The 17968-nt window shown below is 38.6% G+C and overlaps 1 long non-coding RNA gene across 3 annotated transcripts in view; it reads left to right on the forward strand.

Annotated features, from left to right (window-relative positions):
• The window catches only part of LOC106509799, a 47144-nt gene extending 37338 nt beyond the window's left edge, over positions 1 to 9806 (forward strand). For all 3 annotated transcript variants that reach the window (XR_002342631.1, XR_002342632.1, XR_002342633.1), the window contains one exon: positions 9702 to 9806. This is a non-coding gene — a long non-coding RNA (uncharacterized LOC106509799). The remainder of the gene's footprint in view (positions 1 to 9701) is intronic.

Genomic DNA, 17968 nt, shown 5'->3' on the forward strand with positions numbered 1-17968 from the left:
TTGGCTAGCATGCGACGGTCAGTGCATTACTTGAGCCTTTCTGGCCTCTGTTTCCCCATCTGTAAAATGGTGATAACACATCTTGCCTGCTTCGCTGGGGTTGTGAAGCGATTGGATAAAGATGAGGGCAAAGGCACTTTACTGTTGAATTCTAATAACTATAATAAAAAGCCAGCTGAAAGAGGAGAGTGGGTATTCTTTCCCCACCATTGCTTTCGCCGTCTTTAGCTCAGTATCTTCTAATCTTCAGTGAGTCACTAATTGCTTTTGCAATGATTGTGGTGTCTTTGCCTCTCCATGGTATTTCTTGCATAAATTTCTTGAAATCTTTAAAAAAAATATCAATATGTGTATTTTAAAGAGGAATTTGGTGTCATTACAAGTGGGATGGCAATACCACTGCTATGAAGAGAATGTTACAGTAAGAATAAATCAAATAAAAGCCGAGTAATGAAAGTTGCTCTGGACAGGACCCAGCTTTCTGTGCTCTGCATTTTGAGAGGCGCTGAAGGTGATGGAGATGGTGCTTGCTGAGGCTTTGATCTCCGGAGTGGGGATGCTGGGTGGGGCAGGGAACTGGCCCTGAACGTCATGCTTAGCACTGCCTACCTTGGTCTCCTCAGCCCAGATTGCCTGGCCCTGTGGGTGACGAATTGGAAGCCGCCGGGTTGTGACACCAGGGGAGCTGGAAGGGAGAGGTCGATGGCCAATTAGGCTCTTCTCTTCGTTACACAGAAGGGATATTTCTGTGGCGTCTGCTCAATTGGAATGTGTGACTAACGGCCAACGAGGGTCACAGGAGTAAAATAAGAGACGCCGTTACTGCTTAGCCAATAAATAGAGCATTTTATTGGATCTGTGTCTGTGGGGCGTACTGCACTCTGTTTTGAAAAACAGGGGCAGATTTGCTGTTCTCTGTGTTGTAAAAAGTCAGAGATTTGCCTGAGTTGCAAACTGAGCCTTGAAAATAGAGAGAAGGCAGTTTTATCTTTAAGGCTCTTGGCCCCTGTGCATCTGTTTCTATGAGGAGAAAACTTAAGATGTAAAGTTCCCATTGACGTTTCCATTTAGAACATGACAGCGATGGGGAGGAAAGCCTTTTTCCCATTGCTACGGAAGTTTTCTGTCCTCCTGCTCCTGGCATTTTGTTGGATTTACTAATATACATTTACTAATCTAACTGAATGTATTTAAAGAAGGAAATCTGCCATAAAAACACATGAAAATTTCTAATCTGTGCACATCTAAGCATATACTATAAGTACATTTTCTTTCTTTCTTTCTTTCTTCCTTTCTTTCTTTCTTTTTTTTGGCCATGCCTGCAGCATTTGGTAGTTCCCTGGCCAGGGATCCAGCCGGAGCCACAGCAGCAACACCAGATCCTTAACCTGCTGAACCACCAGGGATCTCTGGTATAATTTCAATATGTAAGCTTTAACACCATGACCTAACTTCAAAGGGCTTGAGATAGTTACTTGACTCTCAGGTCTATATAGCATGGTTCTCTCGAAGCCTTAAAAAGGCTTTCATATGTTACTTCGTTGTGTCTCTACAGTTCCACAGAGGTAGGAAAAAAGGATGCTATGATTTTTGTTAAAAACAGATACCATGATTTCATTTTAAGAACAGATAAATCTAAGGTCCGGAGATGTAACATTTTATTTCCCATAGTTAATGTGGATTAGAACATGAGGTCTGATTTACCAGAAGTTACACTTTTATTTCTAAGTTATCCTTTCCTACATAGGGTTTTCATAGGCGCTCTCAGAGCTCTTCATGTTCCTCCCACTGGTCTTGTTGCTGTGATTTCAAAAGATTTTAGTTCATCCAGGCAAGAAACTTCATCAATTTCTACACCTATATAATTTTGTACTCCGTGATGAAGGCACTTCCTAGAAATGACCCCAATGGTAAAAAAGTGTTCAGAATCAGTGCTAACAGTATCGGGTATTCCAAGCTTTGAGATATGTCGTATTTTGCAAGGTGCCCTCTTTAAAGCTCCCATGATATTTCTTCAAAGGGCATGGCAATGTGTGCAAGTTGGGCAGGCTCAGCAGGGGACATGCTGGGAGCCTCATGTCACTCTAATAGTAAACAGTATCCTGCCAAAGTTTAGACACAGACTATGTATATTGGAAAGACCATTGATTCCTTTCCATTTTTTTTTTATTAACTCTTGAACATGTAGCTCAGTCCAATAATTGTATGCATGACTCGTTCAATGCTGCTTAGGTTCTAAAAGAACTAAAGTCTTGATTCTCCAACATTATTTTCGTTAAGCCACTTTTAAAGGAAAATAACACGCTTCAAGTTCTGTTTCACTGTGCCTAGTCTGCGAACCCTTACGTGTCCATTCTTAGCACGCATTAAAAATTCATTGATGAAAGTTTGAAATTCCTTAAAATCATTTGAAATGCCAACAGGCAATTTGCCGTTTCATTGCCATCGATTATAAGAATTCTAAAAATTATTTCCTTGACATCTGCCTGCCTAAAATTGCATCCATTGGACTCAAGAAGCATGCATTAATTATTCCTGTTTTCAGGGCTGGAGCTGAAAATGCTTTGAAAAGAAATTGGCCCAATGTACTAGGCACATTACTAATTCAGAAGTGGAATAAAAACCAGTCTCCACATTATGAAAACAAATCCATAAGCACAGGGAACATCAATTTCAGGCTTTTCTTTCCTAGTTATATTTAGCTCCTTTTCTTTCTTGCTGTTATCACATGCAAGCATATCCTGGCTTGACTGAAATCTATTTTGCTCTCCTAACGAACATATAGAACTTCTTTCCAGAAGACATGAATTCTCTTGAATGCAGACACGTCTCTGAGGCCACATAAAACTACAAGACAATGTAAATGATATACTTTGATTGGAAGGTCTGACTGTTGTTATTCGTGATTGAACTGAGAAATGTACTGGAGCGGAAATCACATATAACGATTCAGGAAGAAATGTTTAGATAAAAGTGAACGGAACAAAAATGCTGATGAAAATTACAATGCTTACTAGTAATACAGTTCAATCTTAATCGAAACTGCAGACAATTAAGGCAATGATTAAGTGTGTAGAGCAATGAGCCATATTTTGAGAACTTAGATTCTGTAGAATTGTTCCTCTTTCATCAGAGGAAATGATTCCCAATTTATCATCCAAATTTTGTAAGCATATGATTAATTTCATTGCTCCAATTCAGCTTTATTGCTTCACAAAAATTCTCATAAATGATCTTGTATAATCATTGCTTTCTCAAGTCACATACTAATTAATTTCAATTAAATATATGTAAAAGAAGATCTATTTTGAAAAATGCGTCTCCCTTGCCATTTATTAATATATCGAAAAAGTGTAAACCTTGAAACATTTAGCATAGAAAATATTCATTTTTGGTAATTTCTCAAGGGGGCAATTTATTAAACGAAAGGCTTTTAACATTAGCTAAAAGCAGCCCTGTAAATCATGGGTGTCATCAAACCGCTTCATCACTTCATTAATTTAAAAGATTATTATATGCGTAACTGACATAATTTTGAACAATGTTACATGGTTAATTTATTAATGGAGAAAAGCAGAAATGACACGCTGACTTGATTTATTTTTGTAATTGTATAATTTTAGAACTTTTGCCCATGACTTTCACTAACAGAAGAAATGATTCAGTGTCTCCACTGCTAATTTTATCGAGATTTCTTCCCTGCTAATGCTTTGCCAGTGGTAATGTCTTCTGGTCACTTAATTTTAAAATACATTTCTCAGAGTGCAAGACGAAGCCATTAAAAAAAAAAAAAAAAAACTACCTCTTTTTTTTTTTTTTTTAAAGTCCAGTGGTCAAATAGAGGATACAGAACTTTCCAAAATGATATTTCTGAGATTCCAATTTTTAAAAATGTGTTTCAAGCTTTTTGGAGGGTTTCATTTTAGTAAAGTAGTATTGCTCTAATTACTTACATAAATAAATTACTTCTGCTTTATGTGTTATAATAATCTCTTTTCTAAATATCTAAGTATTTGTGAAAATCACCTCAGAGACTGTGCATTGTAATGAGCTGATTAAATGATTTTCTCTTTGTAGTTGGTAAACCTTCCTGGGCATTTTGTGAAAGGCTAAGAAAGTGGGGGAAGTTGATGGGTTAAATTTTATCTAGGTCTATTTTTGATCATGCCCAAGAAAACAAATGCCCCCCGTTTGATTCCAAATAATGTTTTTGTACCATTTTTTTTGTTTCTTGATTTTTGTAGTTATGAAATAAAAATTGATATAATTTACATAAATTTGATTGCATTGTATTGTTTGCAATAATAAAAATACTTTTGAAATGTGAACTTATAAAACAATTAGTTATATTCTTGTTTAAGTGTAAGTCTTTGTCCCAATGCAACAAAAAATGCAAGGCTCAGAGAATCTTCTGCCTCCCGATTAAATTCCTACAGGTTTTTTAAAGCTGCAAAATAGGTATCAGGATAGAGGTCATAAAACCTAGATTTCAATGTAGAGCACTGAATTTCCCAAGTGAAACACACCCATTGTCTTAATTCACAGACACAGATATAATCAAATTAGTGACCTTAGGGAACATTCTCTCGTCATTCTAAGTGCAGACACAAAACTATGGGAGAAAGCTATAAAAACAGTAGGCACAATTTCTACCTTATTTATGTACATAGAATAAATTCTACTTTAACTTTTTTATTTGGCAAATTTCAAAAACTCTAATGAAATCTCATTTCTCTGTTACAAAAATCTCAGTTTGCTACTATATGCTCCAAACGATTAGGTATTGTATCGTTTTAGGTTAAAATTTCCAAGGGCATATAATTGCAATAAAAGTTCTAGATCGTATTTAAAGCAGTCTAATTTAGCTACTTACCCCAGCGTTTTGTCTATTGATGTCGAAGCTGAAGTGTACTTTACAGTATCTTTCTTAGATTGAAATTGCTAATTATCCAAAGAGGCAGCCTCCGTGGATGGTACTAATTTATTCAATGATTCATTGTAAGCACTCAAATCGGTACAGGACTAGCATCTTCTGCTATGCAGGTTCTCAAGCTCTCTCCAAGAAATATCTGTTAACAAGTTTGCGTGACCACGGAGCACCTTCTACTAACCCAGAAAGATTTTTTTTGACAAAATCAAAGATTTTCTGATTCATTTTGAGACTTCTCAGTGTGTATCAGGATAAAACAATTTTTTAAAAAATATTGCAACAAAATGTTTTGAAAAAAATTCATTTGTTTTGGATTGTCTTAACCTAATGCTTTTTTTTTTTTTTTTTTTGCAAATGAGATGAGGAGGAAATGAATGCGTGCTTGTTAAATATATTAGAGACAGGCAAGATTAGCTACTTTGTTTTCAAACACTGGTGATCTGCAACCGTCCAGTTATGAAAGAAGGGCTACTTTGCATTCATTCTAATCAATAGTGATCAATATGAGCCTCCTTTTCTCCCCTGCATTTTCCCTCTTGCTGTTTAGAGGATAGATTCCTAAAGGAATCATCACCACTTGACTTAGAACCATTCCTAGGCACGCCAATAATTTAGTGAGAGAACACGGAGCCACACACATTGAAATTGGGAGTCCGGCGTGACAAACAGGAGTTAGAGGTGGCTGGCCACAGAAAATACAGTGCTATTAAAAATTTACTGAACTCCTCAGCATGATACTGCTCTGAGGAAAATGCTGGAAAATACCTGCCATCTGCCTTGAGGGGTTAAGATCTAAATTAGCCAGATGAGACAAGCTGGACAGAAAGTCACCATAAGAAAGCATAAGTCCTTGGAGTGGAAAAATGTTGAGGTCTATCCAATTTTAAGATTCAACAAACTTAGCGTGGAATTTGTCTGAGAGGGGATAAAATCAACATCTTCCTTCTCCTATCTGAATGTTCTTCAAAACAGTGTCCTAGAAAATATTTTTTGGTCTTCCAAAATCCATCTTTCGTTCCACTCCTAAGGTGAATTTGAGAAAATAAAAAATCCCCATTAATACATAGGGCCAAGAATGTACTTCCTCACAATGCCTTTCTGAAGGCATGAACCTTGAGCCCTGGATTGAGGTGACTGTGAAAAGAGTTTCACAGTGAAAACAACCGAGTTGCATGTCTTTGCTCAGGAAAGATTGGCAATTATGCTAAATTATGTCTAATCGTTTTAGAATGTGGAGTGGTGTTTATTAATGTCTGGAGGGAGGTCCTAAATCTCCATTTCCCCCCCAAACTCCAGTTTTGACTTTAACTGTCATTTGAAAAGATGAAAGAGCTGGCTTCATTAAGCAAAGGAGCCTTGAATTTCATTTCTTAATTTAAAACACACACACACTACACCTATTTCTATTTGACAAGACTGGTTATCTTCCTAAGTTTTCACCTCATTTGTTTGTGATAGTTTATTGGATGTGAAACAAGAACATCGTTCTCCAGCTGAAGCCAGTTTTTCCTTTTTTGTCTTTGTTCACTTGCACTGTTGGCTACCGTATAGTTTTTCACGCTTCTTGGGCTTATAAACTAATACGAAATGTTTATGGATTTCAGTATTCGTTTGGAAGGTTGAATTCTTTTTCATGAACAGTACACATGACCTCTGGAAGGGGAGTGAGGCGCACGCATACAGAAGTCACCAAACTAAAAAAAAAAAAAAAAAAAAAAGAGCGATAGAGAATCCTGGCCTTTGTGGCTTTCTTGTTTGTAGTTTTTTCAAATGTGCAAGTCTGTCTCAGATGTCTGCTCTGGTGACGTCAGTGTGGGTCCTAGGAAGCAGTTTAACATCACAAAATAAGAAACAAAAAGCCAAACTCTAAGGCAAGATTCAAAGCAAGAAAGGAGGAGTTCCCATTGTGGGGCAGTGGTTAACGAATCCGACTAGGAACCATGAGGTTGCAGGTTGGATCCCTGGCCTTGCTCAGTGGGTTAAGAATCTGATGTCACCGTGAGCAGCAGTGTAGGTCACAGATGCGGCTCGGATCCTGCATTGCTGTGGCTCTGGTGTGGGCTGGTGGCTACAGCTCCGATGCGAACCATAGCCTGGGAACCTCCACATGCCGAGGGAGCAGCCCTAGAAAAGACAAAAAGAAGACCAAAAAAAAAAAAAGAAAAAAGCAAGAAAGGAGCTATCATCACACGATCCCCAGTCAGCTGACCTGGCTGAACCCACAGCCCCATTCCGAGAAGGTGAGGTTCTGTCAAGCCAAGTGCATCAGGAAAGTTTCAAGTGAGTGGGTTACAAATGGATGTTAAGTGGGGGTATGGTTGGTGGAAGAAGAGGTGAAGAAGGGCCAACATTTTAAGGAAACAAGATTCATAATTTTTTTTTTTTCTTTTTAGGGCTGCACCGGTGGCATATGGAAGTTCCCAGGGGAGGGGTCGAATTGGAGCTGCAGTTGTCAGTCTGTGTCATGGCAATGCCCGATCCAAGCCGCATTTGCAAACCTATGCCACAGATCACAGCGTAGCTGCTGTGCCCACTGAGCGAGGCCAGGGATTGAACCTGCATCCCCATGGATACTAGTTGGGTTCTTAACCCGAAGAGCCACATGGAAACTCCCAAGGTTTTAAATTTACTGCACTAACTTTGATACCATCAAGGGCTCTGGTACATTCATTTAACAACAGTTAGAACTCACAGGGACCTACTGAAGAGCATAGGGATCTTCCATACCTTGTAATAACCTATAATGGGAAAAAATCTGAAAAAGAACATAAATGTCTATATGTATAACAGAATCACTCTGCTGTTCCCTGAAACATTGTAAACCCACTATATTTCAATAAAAAAAAATCATAGTAGTTAGCGCTTTCCGTTGCTCCTGAAGAACCCTCAACACATGTTCCCCCTGGTTTAACTTGCCTCATGCAAATAAAGGCAGGAGGGACCTGGGACACTCCATCTAGTTTCCACAACTTCTAATGGGGAAAACGTACTCCTTTTCTGAGAGACGCTTTCCATGTGTGTGGCGTGTGTGCACCATAGACAGAAGGCATGTTCAGTCTCAGAAGCTTCGGATTGTACAGGAAACGTCCTCTGCCATCTGTCTGGCTGGCTGTCTTGGAGTGTTTGATGAGAAGGTGCAGAAACCTGACCAGCGCCCCCAGCTCCCCGCAGCATGGGCCTGGGTATCACAACGCATCAAGGTTCTGCACGAGTGCCAGGAGCAGGGAGTGACAAACGCTTTGTCGCTTTGTCTGCACCGGAGACTCTAAACAAAGGCAACACCCTGTTTGGCAGGAAACTGAATTACAAAAGAAATACATGACTGCAAAAAGCAGAAACCATCCTGAAGATTGCCTAGTAAAAAGTACAAGCTCCTGCTATTTTATTCTCTCATATTATTTCCCTCCTCAGAGATAACCGTTATTAAAAGCTGAGTGTTTATTTAAAGCTAAGTAAAACACACAGGGAATCATCTGACACAGTTTTAAAAATTGAGCGATACAAATTATCTTCCTACATCAATACATGCAGATCTACTGCATTCTTTAAAAGGCTGCATCAAAAAAAATAAATAAAATAAATAAAAAAGAAGTTCCCTGGTGGCTCAGTGAGTTAAGGATCTGGTGTTGTCACTGCTGTGGCTCAGCCTGTGGTGTGGATTCAATCCCTGGCCTTGGAACTTCTGCATGCCACCAGCATAGCTAATAAATAAATAAGTAAATGGTTGCATAATTTTCTGTAGTTTGAGTGGTGATTTATTCAATGACCTTCCTATTGGTGGATATTGAGGTTGTAAGCCAAATTTCACTATAATGAACAATACTGCAAGGAACATCTTGGAATATAGTTTTGCTCACTTGCTCAAGCTTCTGTGTGTTTAGTTCTGAGTGCTAGGCTATAAGGCATGGGCATTTAAAATGTCAATAAATACTATTAAATTGACTCAAAGGGATTACACCTACTTATGCTCCCAAAAAGATTTTATAAGATGACCCATTTTCTCACATTCTTGACAACATGACCAATTTTTTTCTAAATTTTAGCAGTCTGATGGGGGGAAAGAGCCTATTTTTAATTTAGATTATAATTCTCTTAGAGTACATATAATTTCATGTGTTAATGGTTAATTTATATTTCGCCTTCCACGAATTGCTGATTTGTGGTCTATTTTATAAAGCTTTTCTTCTAGGTTCTTTGTCTTGCTGTTTTTAAATCTTCATTCTTGTAAATGTATTTTATATGCCCCTTCAAGAAAACTTGTGGTCTCAGTCCGATTATCTGAGTAGGAAGATAGTTTCCAAGGCTGGCTTTTCTGTAGCATCTTCTGGGGATGCATAGACAAATCACTGGCTCTGGGGACCAAGAGCCTCAGGTTTTCCTCTTACTACTGTTGTCAATGAATGATGTGGCCTGGTGCATGCTATAGAACCCTCTTTTTTGCCTTCCAGTTTTGTTGTGATATAATTGACAAACAAAATGGTATGCATTTAAAGCAGTACAATGGGACATATGGATGCACTATTAAATATTTCCCCTGGTCAAGTTAATTGGCACATCCATCACCTAACACACGTACCTCTTCTTTTATGTGTTGAGAATGCTTACAATTTCCAGTCCTAGCAAACTTCAAGTATACAATGCAAGGTTATTAACTATAGTCACGGAAAGTTTGTACCTTTTGACCAACATCTTCCCGGTTCCCATATCCCCTAGCCCCTGACAACCATCATTCTACTTGCTGTTTCTCTGAGTCTATTTTTTTTTTTTTTAGATTCCACATAAAAAGCGATGTCATATAGGAGTTCTCGTCGCGGCTCAGGGGAAACAAATCTGACCAGCATCCAGGTTCCATCCCTGGCCTCATCCAGCGGTTAAGGATCCCGAGTAGCCGTGAGCTGTGGTGTAGGTTGCAGACGAAGCTTGGATCTGGTGTTTCGTGGCTGTGGTGTAGGCTGGTGGCTACAGCTCCTTACTTGACGCCCAGCCTGGGAAACTCCATATGCTGAGGGTGTGGCCCTAAAAAGAGAAAAAAATAAAAAGTGATGTCATACAGAATTTGGTTTTCTGTGTTTGTCTTATTTCACTTAACATAATGCCCTCCAGACCCATCCACGTTGTCACAGATGGCAAGATTGCCTTCTTTATGGCTAAATAACAGTCCATTGTGTATAATACCACATCTTTTTATTGATTCATCTGTCGACACTTAGGTTATTCCCACATCTTTACTGTTATGAATAATTCTATAATAACATGGGATATGGAGATCTCTTAGAGATACTGATTTTGTTTCCTTTAGTTCTATACCCAGAAGTGGAATTTTTGGGTCATATGGCAATTCTATTTTTCTTTTTTGGAGGAGCCATCATATTGTTTTCCGTAATAGCTGTACCAATTTATAGTCCCACCAGCAGTATAAAAGTTTCCTTTTCCTCCACATTTTCACCAACGTATAAATCCCTCACATTGCAGTTTTTCTATTCGTAAAATAAGGGATAAAACAAGATGATCCAGGATGTCTTATGAATAGTTCCAGATTCATTGTCTATCAGTCATTTACAAATACTCACTGGAGGCTGAATATTTGCGAAGCACTGTGCTAGGGGCTGCGCATACAATAGAAATGGACGTAACCCCGACTTTCATGGACTTTACAGTTTCCAGAGAACAGAGAGGCTGTTCTTCATCACACAGGTGATCTGTAACTATGTGCTGTGAAGGACTCTTCAAGGATGGCCATAGATTCGGAGAAAGGTTTTTAGTGGGAAAGACCTAGCCTAATCAGAGAAGAAGGTGAAGAGCTGGGAAAGTCTCCTTGAGCAAGAAATATCGCAAGTGAAACATGAAAGATAATTGGCAGTTAACCACTGAAGGGGTGGGGAGAGTGGAATAGCCCAGGGAGAGAAAGACGTGTGCAAAGGCCCTGAAGGCAAAGGAGTTGTGTCGACCAGTAGTCCCCAAAGTGAGCTGTGTGAAACTGCCCAATGAGGCAGGCACAGGAAGAAAGCATAAGACCCTATTATTGTTTTCAATAAAAATAAGAAATAACCTTTACTAGTACTTAATACGTGGGCTAACACACAGGTGCTCTCCTTTATCCATTCCCAGGGTTTCATTCTTCTTCCACAAATTGCCTTTCTAAGAAAGAGTGGAAATTCCCAAAGCCTCTGGGGCATCCACTGCACCCTAACTTCTTCACTCAGCACGCAGAGACATGTTACAGTTTATACCTATGCCATCCTCACTGGCAATTAGAGCTGATAGTATCAGTTTAAATTAATTCTCACCAAACAAGGACAAGGAGCTTAAAAGGATTCCAGAAAAAAAAAAAATCATCCACTGGAGATGATACTGTCCAAATAATTTAAGCTCAAATGTGAAGCAAGCAGGAGCCTCCTCCAGCTCCCCAAACTCCTCTTAGTTTAACTACAAGGAAAAAGTAATGATGCAGAGAGTCAGGTCTGATTAGAAGTTAGAGAAAACTAAGGAATCAAAATGATGAGGAAGACTACTTGAAACAGGTACTTACATCCACTCTGAACCTGCTCTTGAACTAATGCTGCTTTTCACACTACAGAACAAAGCACTGCCTTTTGAAGGAAACTTGGTTCATTGAGGGAAACATGCGAAGTGGATGCTTAGAGTTCCAACTTGATGTGATTTTTTATTCTTGCAAAAACCATATATATTGCCTACCAATTTCTTTGTCCCTATAGTTTAAAAAGATGTAAATGAACATCACTTAAACTATTTTAAAATCCTCCAAAGATAGAATCTCTTTGAACTTTGAACTAGTGTATTAATATGAACACACTGCACCCCTGGTTCATGTTTAACAGCGGAGATAGAAATTTACTTTCGGAATTTCAACAAAAATTCTTTGATAATTGGAGGGTGTGTTTGACAAATGAGCATAAACATAAAGATTCGATAGGTGTAAACAGCGATGTACTTCTTATATTCAGTTCTACACATTTTTGCGAAGGTACCTTTTTAATTTTGACAATCAAATCAAGCCCTTTAAAAAAAAAAACCCTGAGATTTTGAATGATCACGGGAGATCTTCAACAACAAACTACGTATTGATATTGGAGGAGAGAATGGAAAGGTATTTTGAATTGTTAATCAATAAAATAAAATTAAATGTTTATGATATAAAAAGATCATCCTTTTATAATTTCTATTCAATGTTTTATAATGTGTGAGTCTTAATTTACAAATTAACAAGTATGGTTTTAGTGATGGTGCATACTTAGTTTTTCAACTGATTTCATTGAGTCCACTGGTGCTGGCCTCAGCATTAAGAGCTTCTGGAGGAGCGATGCCACCATGGGCTCAAGGGTTCTGGAAGAGGGATTTGATCTATTCAGAAGGCATGGGGCAGCTGAATCAATTGTTCAATGATCTGGTCATGCTGTGGTACCATTTATAGCTACATATAGATTCCTAATTCGTAATTCACTCCACGCAAGACAATGAACCAACTGTCTGATGATAGGTGATGATAATAATTTACTAATATTTGTCATTTCAGCTCTCAAGCAAGGTTCACACTCCACCAAGCAAATGGACCATTGATCAAACATTGGTTTGTTCAGGTGACAACTATATTATAGGGTCTGTTTATCTCACTGGCACTTAAGAAATTCAGTCTCTAAATGGATCCAGATGATCTAGCTGTTTCTCTCTCCCATGTGTGTGTGTGTGTGTGTTGGGAGACATACCAGAAATGTTAAGATGCAAAGACAGTGGGGAAAAAAAATAAGAATATTAGAGTATCACAGAATAAATACAGTGCCAATACTTTGTGCGTGTGGCTGGGGATTTTTGTCAATCCCATTTGTTCCTGGTCCTCCCTTTCTCTATAGTGTTTCCCACTATTTTCTTAAATGATACATTTCAAGCTCTGAAAGTCATACTTTCCTGTACATACATGTCACACTGAGGGTTAATCAGTATTAAATATGGTCATGAGTTGCCTCACCTTGCTTTAATGTGTAGTCTCCAGCTGGCAGAGAAAAGTCATCTTCCTAATCCAGGCCCATTTCTACGAGGTTTAGCATCAGTCACAGGGCGGCTAGAACAAGGCATAAATCGATCTGTTTCCAGCATTTACTTCAGCCCTTTGGTTGCTCAGACTGATGACTTACTTTTGTAAGTTTTGTATCATCCTTGGAAACAAGTGCTTTATAAGCGACAATTTCTCATCAAAATGATCTTGGGTCCTTTAGCTTTCAAACTGAATTTTATCCCATCACAAAGAACTGCCTAGGGAGATCTGAGGTCATTTTTATTACAAGCTACATAAAAGTACGGTAATGCATAGAAAGACTAACAAGTCAGCCTTTGGAGTTCCCATTGTGGTTCAGTGAGTTTAGAACCTGACTAGTCTCTGTGAGGATTCGAGTTTGATCCCTGGCCTCGCTCAGTGGGTTAAGGATTGGGTGTTGCGGCAAGCTGCAGCACCAGTTGCAGATGCAGCTCAGATCCAGTGTTGCTGTTGCTGTGGCTGTGGCTGTGGCATAGGCCGGGAGCTGCAGCTCCAATTCAACCCCTAGCCCCAGAACTTCCATATGCCACAGGTATGACCCTAAAAAGAAAAAAAAAAAGTCAGCCTTCCAGAATATAAATACTTTATTTACAGCTAATTTATAGTTGTTTTCAAGTTGCTTCTTTTTCCTCCTATCCCTTTGCCTCTACCACAGAAGCCGACCAAGATAACTTCCTGTGCCTTAGAAGGGATGCCCTAGAGACGGTTGTCAGGGCTGTACATGAAGATCCGACAAATATCAGAGTAAAATCATCTAACACATTAGAAGAAAAATTAAAGTAAGAACAAAGAGAGCCCATTACGGCTTAGCGGATTATGAACCCAACTAGTATCCACGAGGATGCAGGTTTGATCCCTGGCCTCGATCAGTGGGTTAAAGATCTGACATTGCCATGAGCTGTGGTGTAGGTCTCCAGTCACGGCTTGGCTTTGCATCCCGAGTTGCTGTGGCTGTGGCCGTTGGCTGCAGCTCTGATTCGACTCCTAGCCTGGAAAATTCCATATGCTGCCAGTTTGGCCCTAAAAAGCAAAAAAAAAAAAAAAAAAAAAAAAAATCAAAAAACCAGAACAAGCCAAATAAGTTGTTACATTATAAGTAAACATTTTGCCAAGTAAATAGCTCTTTAAAATGCCAAAGAGTCAACATTAAGAGGCCAGGGAAATATCAAAAAGTTAAAATTGCTGGTCTGCTAATGAAAAAATATAGGTAAACACAACTTTAATGTAAATAGGTAATTTTTCTGCGATCCGCTTTCCCCTATCCTTTAAAAAAATACCTGTAAATCTAATAGTCTCTCCTGTTCTATGCATAATAAAATAAGCAGAGACACAGATAATATTAAACCATGGTTCAACTTAAATCTAAATAGAAATAATGATAATAATAATAATAATAAAATAATAGCTAATTTGTCAAGAACACTAATTTATGCTAATTTATTAAATGCTGGGAACGATGCTAAGAACTCTACCTCCATTATCTTAGGAAGACCAAGATGCAGAGTTAAGTAACATAACCATTAATGCAGCTGGTCAGTGGTGAACCAGACATCGCATCGGGGCTCTTTGACCTCAGAGTTCACGTGTTTAATTATTGTGCCATTTTACCTCATCCACATTTATTTCCTGATGACTTAATATCGAATGAGCAACAGTATCCTCTCTGTAACAGTTTTCCTACTACAAGTACTTGGCAACCATCAATGTTTATAACTTTTCCCTCTTCTTGCCCACATTTTGTAATTACCTACTTTCCAAATATAGTTTTTCTACTGGTATCCTTGTGGTTAATGTCCCCATTCCGTCATAACCCTCATCACAGTATTTTGTCCATAGCAGGCATTAAATTAGAAATTCATCGAATGAATGAGTGACTATTTAGTTATTTGCAAGCAAAACCTCTCTTTTATGTCAAAGGGAAACATTTGTTTTTACCATTGCATTCTCAATTCCAGTTCTCCTTTGTTGATACATTTTCTGCTTCTGAAAACATTTGAGATCTTCTAATCCATTGTAAGAATAAGTTCTTGCATCTAGCTCTTTACACACACACACACACACACACACACACACACACACACACATCTTAATTCTATTTTTTGCCAAAGTAGTGCTGGCAGTTTGCAATGGGTTTTTTGAAGTCATCGCTGGCTTCCTGCTCTGTAGTGCTATAGGCTGACGATGTAAAGTTCTCTCATTCTTTCTCGGGAGGGAGGCACTCCTACAGCACAGATGTTTTTCCAGTTTTTCTTTGGTTTACTAAAACAATTTCTACCAATGCTCTAACTCCATGTATGTATAATACCCACTGAGTAGCAGGCATTTAAGAAACTATCAGAAACTGTCAGGATTCCTTGCAGTTTTGAGTGAGACTGATTGAGCAGCCCTGGGTGTTTCTGAGACTCAGTATGAAAAGAGGTATCCATGGATTTATGTCACCTTGTGGAATTCCCAGTGATTAGCTCTTGGGCATTGTTTAAAAACTCTTTCAGGGTAAGTGACATTTGTAAATTGATTGTGCAAACACATATATATTATTTATTTCCTTGTCATTTGCATGAGTTAGGTTGTTTTTTTTTGAAGACTTCATTTCCAGAGAACCCTGAAGAGCTGTACCATTCAGAGTTGGAAGACAAAATTAGTGGAGGGCTGTGATGCATTGTTACTGTTATCCTAGGATCTTCTGCTCCAAGCTACTATTTGAAAATATTCAACATATTACCAATTCTTAGATTTTTGTCTTCTTTCCATTATTTTTCTCCCTGTGGGTACTTTCAAGTATATGTATGTGAATGAATGTCTGTGAGATTAAAATTATCATTAGAAATAGGATCCTGCAATCCCACTCCTGGGCGTACATCGGAGAAAACTCTAGTTAGAAAAGATATAGGCACCCCAATGTTCACTGCAGTACTGTTTACAATGGCCAAGACATGGAACCAACCTAAGCGCCCACTGAAAAATGAACGGATAAAGAAGATATGGTATGTATACACAATGGAATATTACTCAGCCATAAAAAAGAATGAAATAATGCCGTTTGTAGCAACATGTGGACTTGGAGATTATCATACTAAGTGAAGTAAGTCAGAGAAAGACAAATATCACATCATATCCCTTTATGTGGGATCTAAAAAAATGATATAAATGAACTTACTAACAGAAATAGACTCATGGACATACATAACAAATTTATGGCTACCAAAGAGGATAACAGGGGTGGGGTGAGATAAACTAGGAGTTTGGGATTAATATATACACACTACTATATATAAAATAGGTAAAAAATGAGGACCTACTCTATGACACAGGGAATTATATTCAGTATTTTATAATATATATTGAAAAAGCATATATACATGTAGAATTGAATCACTTTGTTATACACTTGAAATTAACACAACATTGTAAATTAATGATACTTCAATAAAAATGGTTGAAAAAGTAATCTATGCATGTGTGACTTTCTATGCAAATGGTAGTGTACTGTACTCACACCTCTGTACCTTGCCCTTGCATTTAACAAAGTATCTTAGAAGCTTTTTCTTTTTCTTCTTTTCAGGGCCACACCTGTGGCATATGGAAGTTTCTGGGCTAGTGGTAGAATCAGAGCTGCAGCTTCCAGCCTACACCACAGTCACATCAAATGCCAGATCCGAGCTGCATCTGAGTCCTACGCTGCATCTTGTGGTAATGCCGGATCCTAACTCACTGAGCGAGGCCAGGGATCGAACCTCCATCCTCATGGATGCTAGTTGGGTTCGTAACCCACTGAACCACGATGGAAATTCCTCTTAGAAGTTATCTTATGCTCCAATATTATAGTGGACAATAGATGGCTGCCTATTTCATGTCCATTCTCTCTTTTTTTCCTGAAATATTGGATTCTCATTTACTTGACTGTGCTTCCCACAAAGCTTTCAGAAGCATGGCACCCTGGACTGACTGGCCAAAGCTAAGCAATACTTTCTATCCTCGTGGCACACATAAGCTTTTACAATCCAGGTGAACTTCAGGACTCTTACTTGGAATGCATGGGCAGAGGCACTCTCTTGGCCCTTGGAATAGAGCAAGGAATTTTTTTTTTTTTTTTTGGTCTTTTTGTTTTTTCTAGGGCCGCACTCTTGGCATAAGGAGATTCCCAGGCTAGGTGTCTAATTGGAGCTATAGTTGCCAGCCTATACCACAGCCACAGCAATGCGGGATCCGAGCCATGTCTGCGACCTACACCACAGCACATGGCAAAGCCAGATCCTTAACCCACTGAGCGAGGCCAGGGATCGAACCCGCAACCTCATGGTTCCTAGTCGGATTTGTTAACCACAGAGCCGTGGGGAACTCCCGAGCAAGAAATCTTAGTGATCATTGATAAGTCTCCTAAGACCTGAAAGAACCAGGCTTGAGATGAAGCTATTTTCCTTGATAGAAGAGCAAAGAAATGGGAAGAAACTGAGTCCTTGAAGAGTTCTCACTTATGAGATCCAATAAATTTCCTTTATTATTTAAATCAGTTTGCTGTGTATTTTCTGTGGCCTGCAACATAAAGACTATTAACTGAGTCACATACACGTAAACCTACCTCATTCTTTTTAATGGTCTTCACATGACTACATCACAATATACTCAATGAACATTCAGATTACTGCAGTGTGCTGCTACTAACCACACTGAAACATGTAATGTGATGTGTATCTTTATACATTGGGGTCGGTCAGTAGGATAAATTCTTAGAAGTCGAATTGGAAATTTGGGCATATGTGTATTTTTAACTCGACAGACTATTTTTGGAATCACAAAGCGCTAGTGAAGAAGTTGCCTTTAAGATGGGAATGTGGTGAATGGGTATGCTCCACATATTCTTTTTAAATGACTTTTAAAACCCAGGTGGAATATTGTTTTTCCCCTGGAAAAGGAAGAAAAAAAATTGCACTTAGAAGCATTAAACTGTGTATCTTTAAAGGCATCTTGGAACTGGGAATCAGGTCCAC

The sequence above is a fragment of the Sus scrofa genome, chromosome 3, assembly GCF_000003025.6.
Source record: "Sus scrofa isolate TJ Tabasco breed Duroc chromosome 3, Sscrofa11.1, whole genome shotgun sequence".
In the NCBI taxonomy this organism is placed as follows: Eukaryota; Metazoa; Chordata; class Mammalia; order Artiodactyla; family Suidae; genus Sus; species Sus scrofa.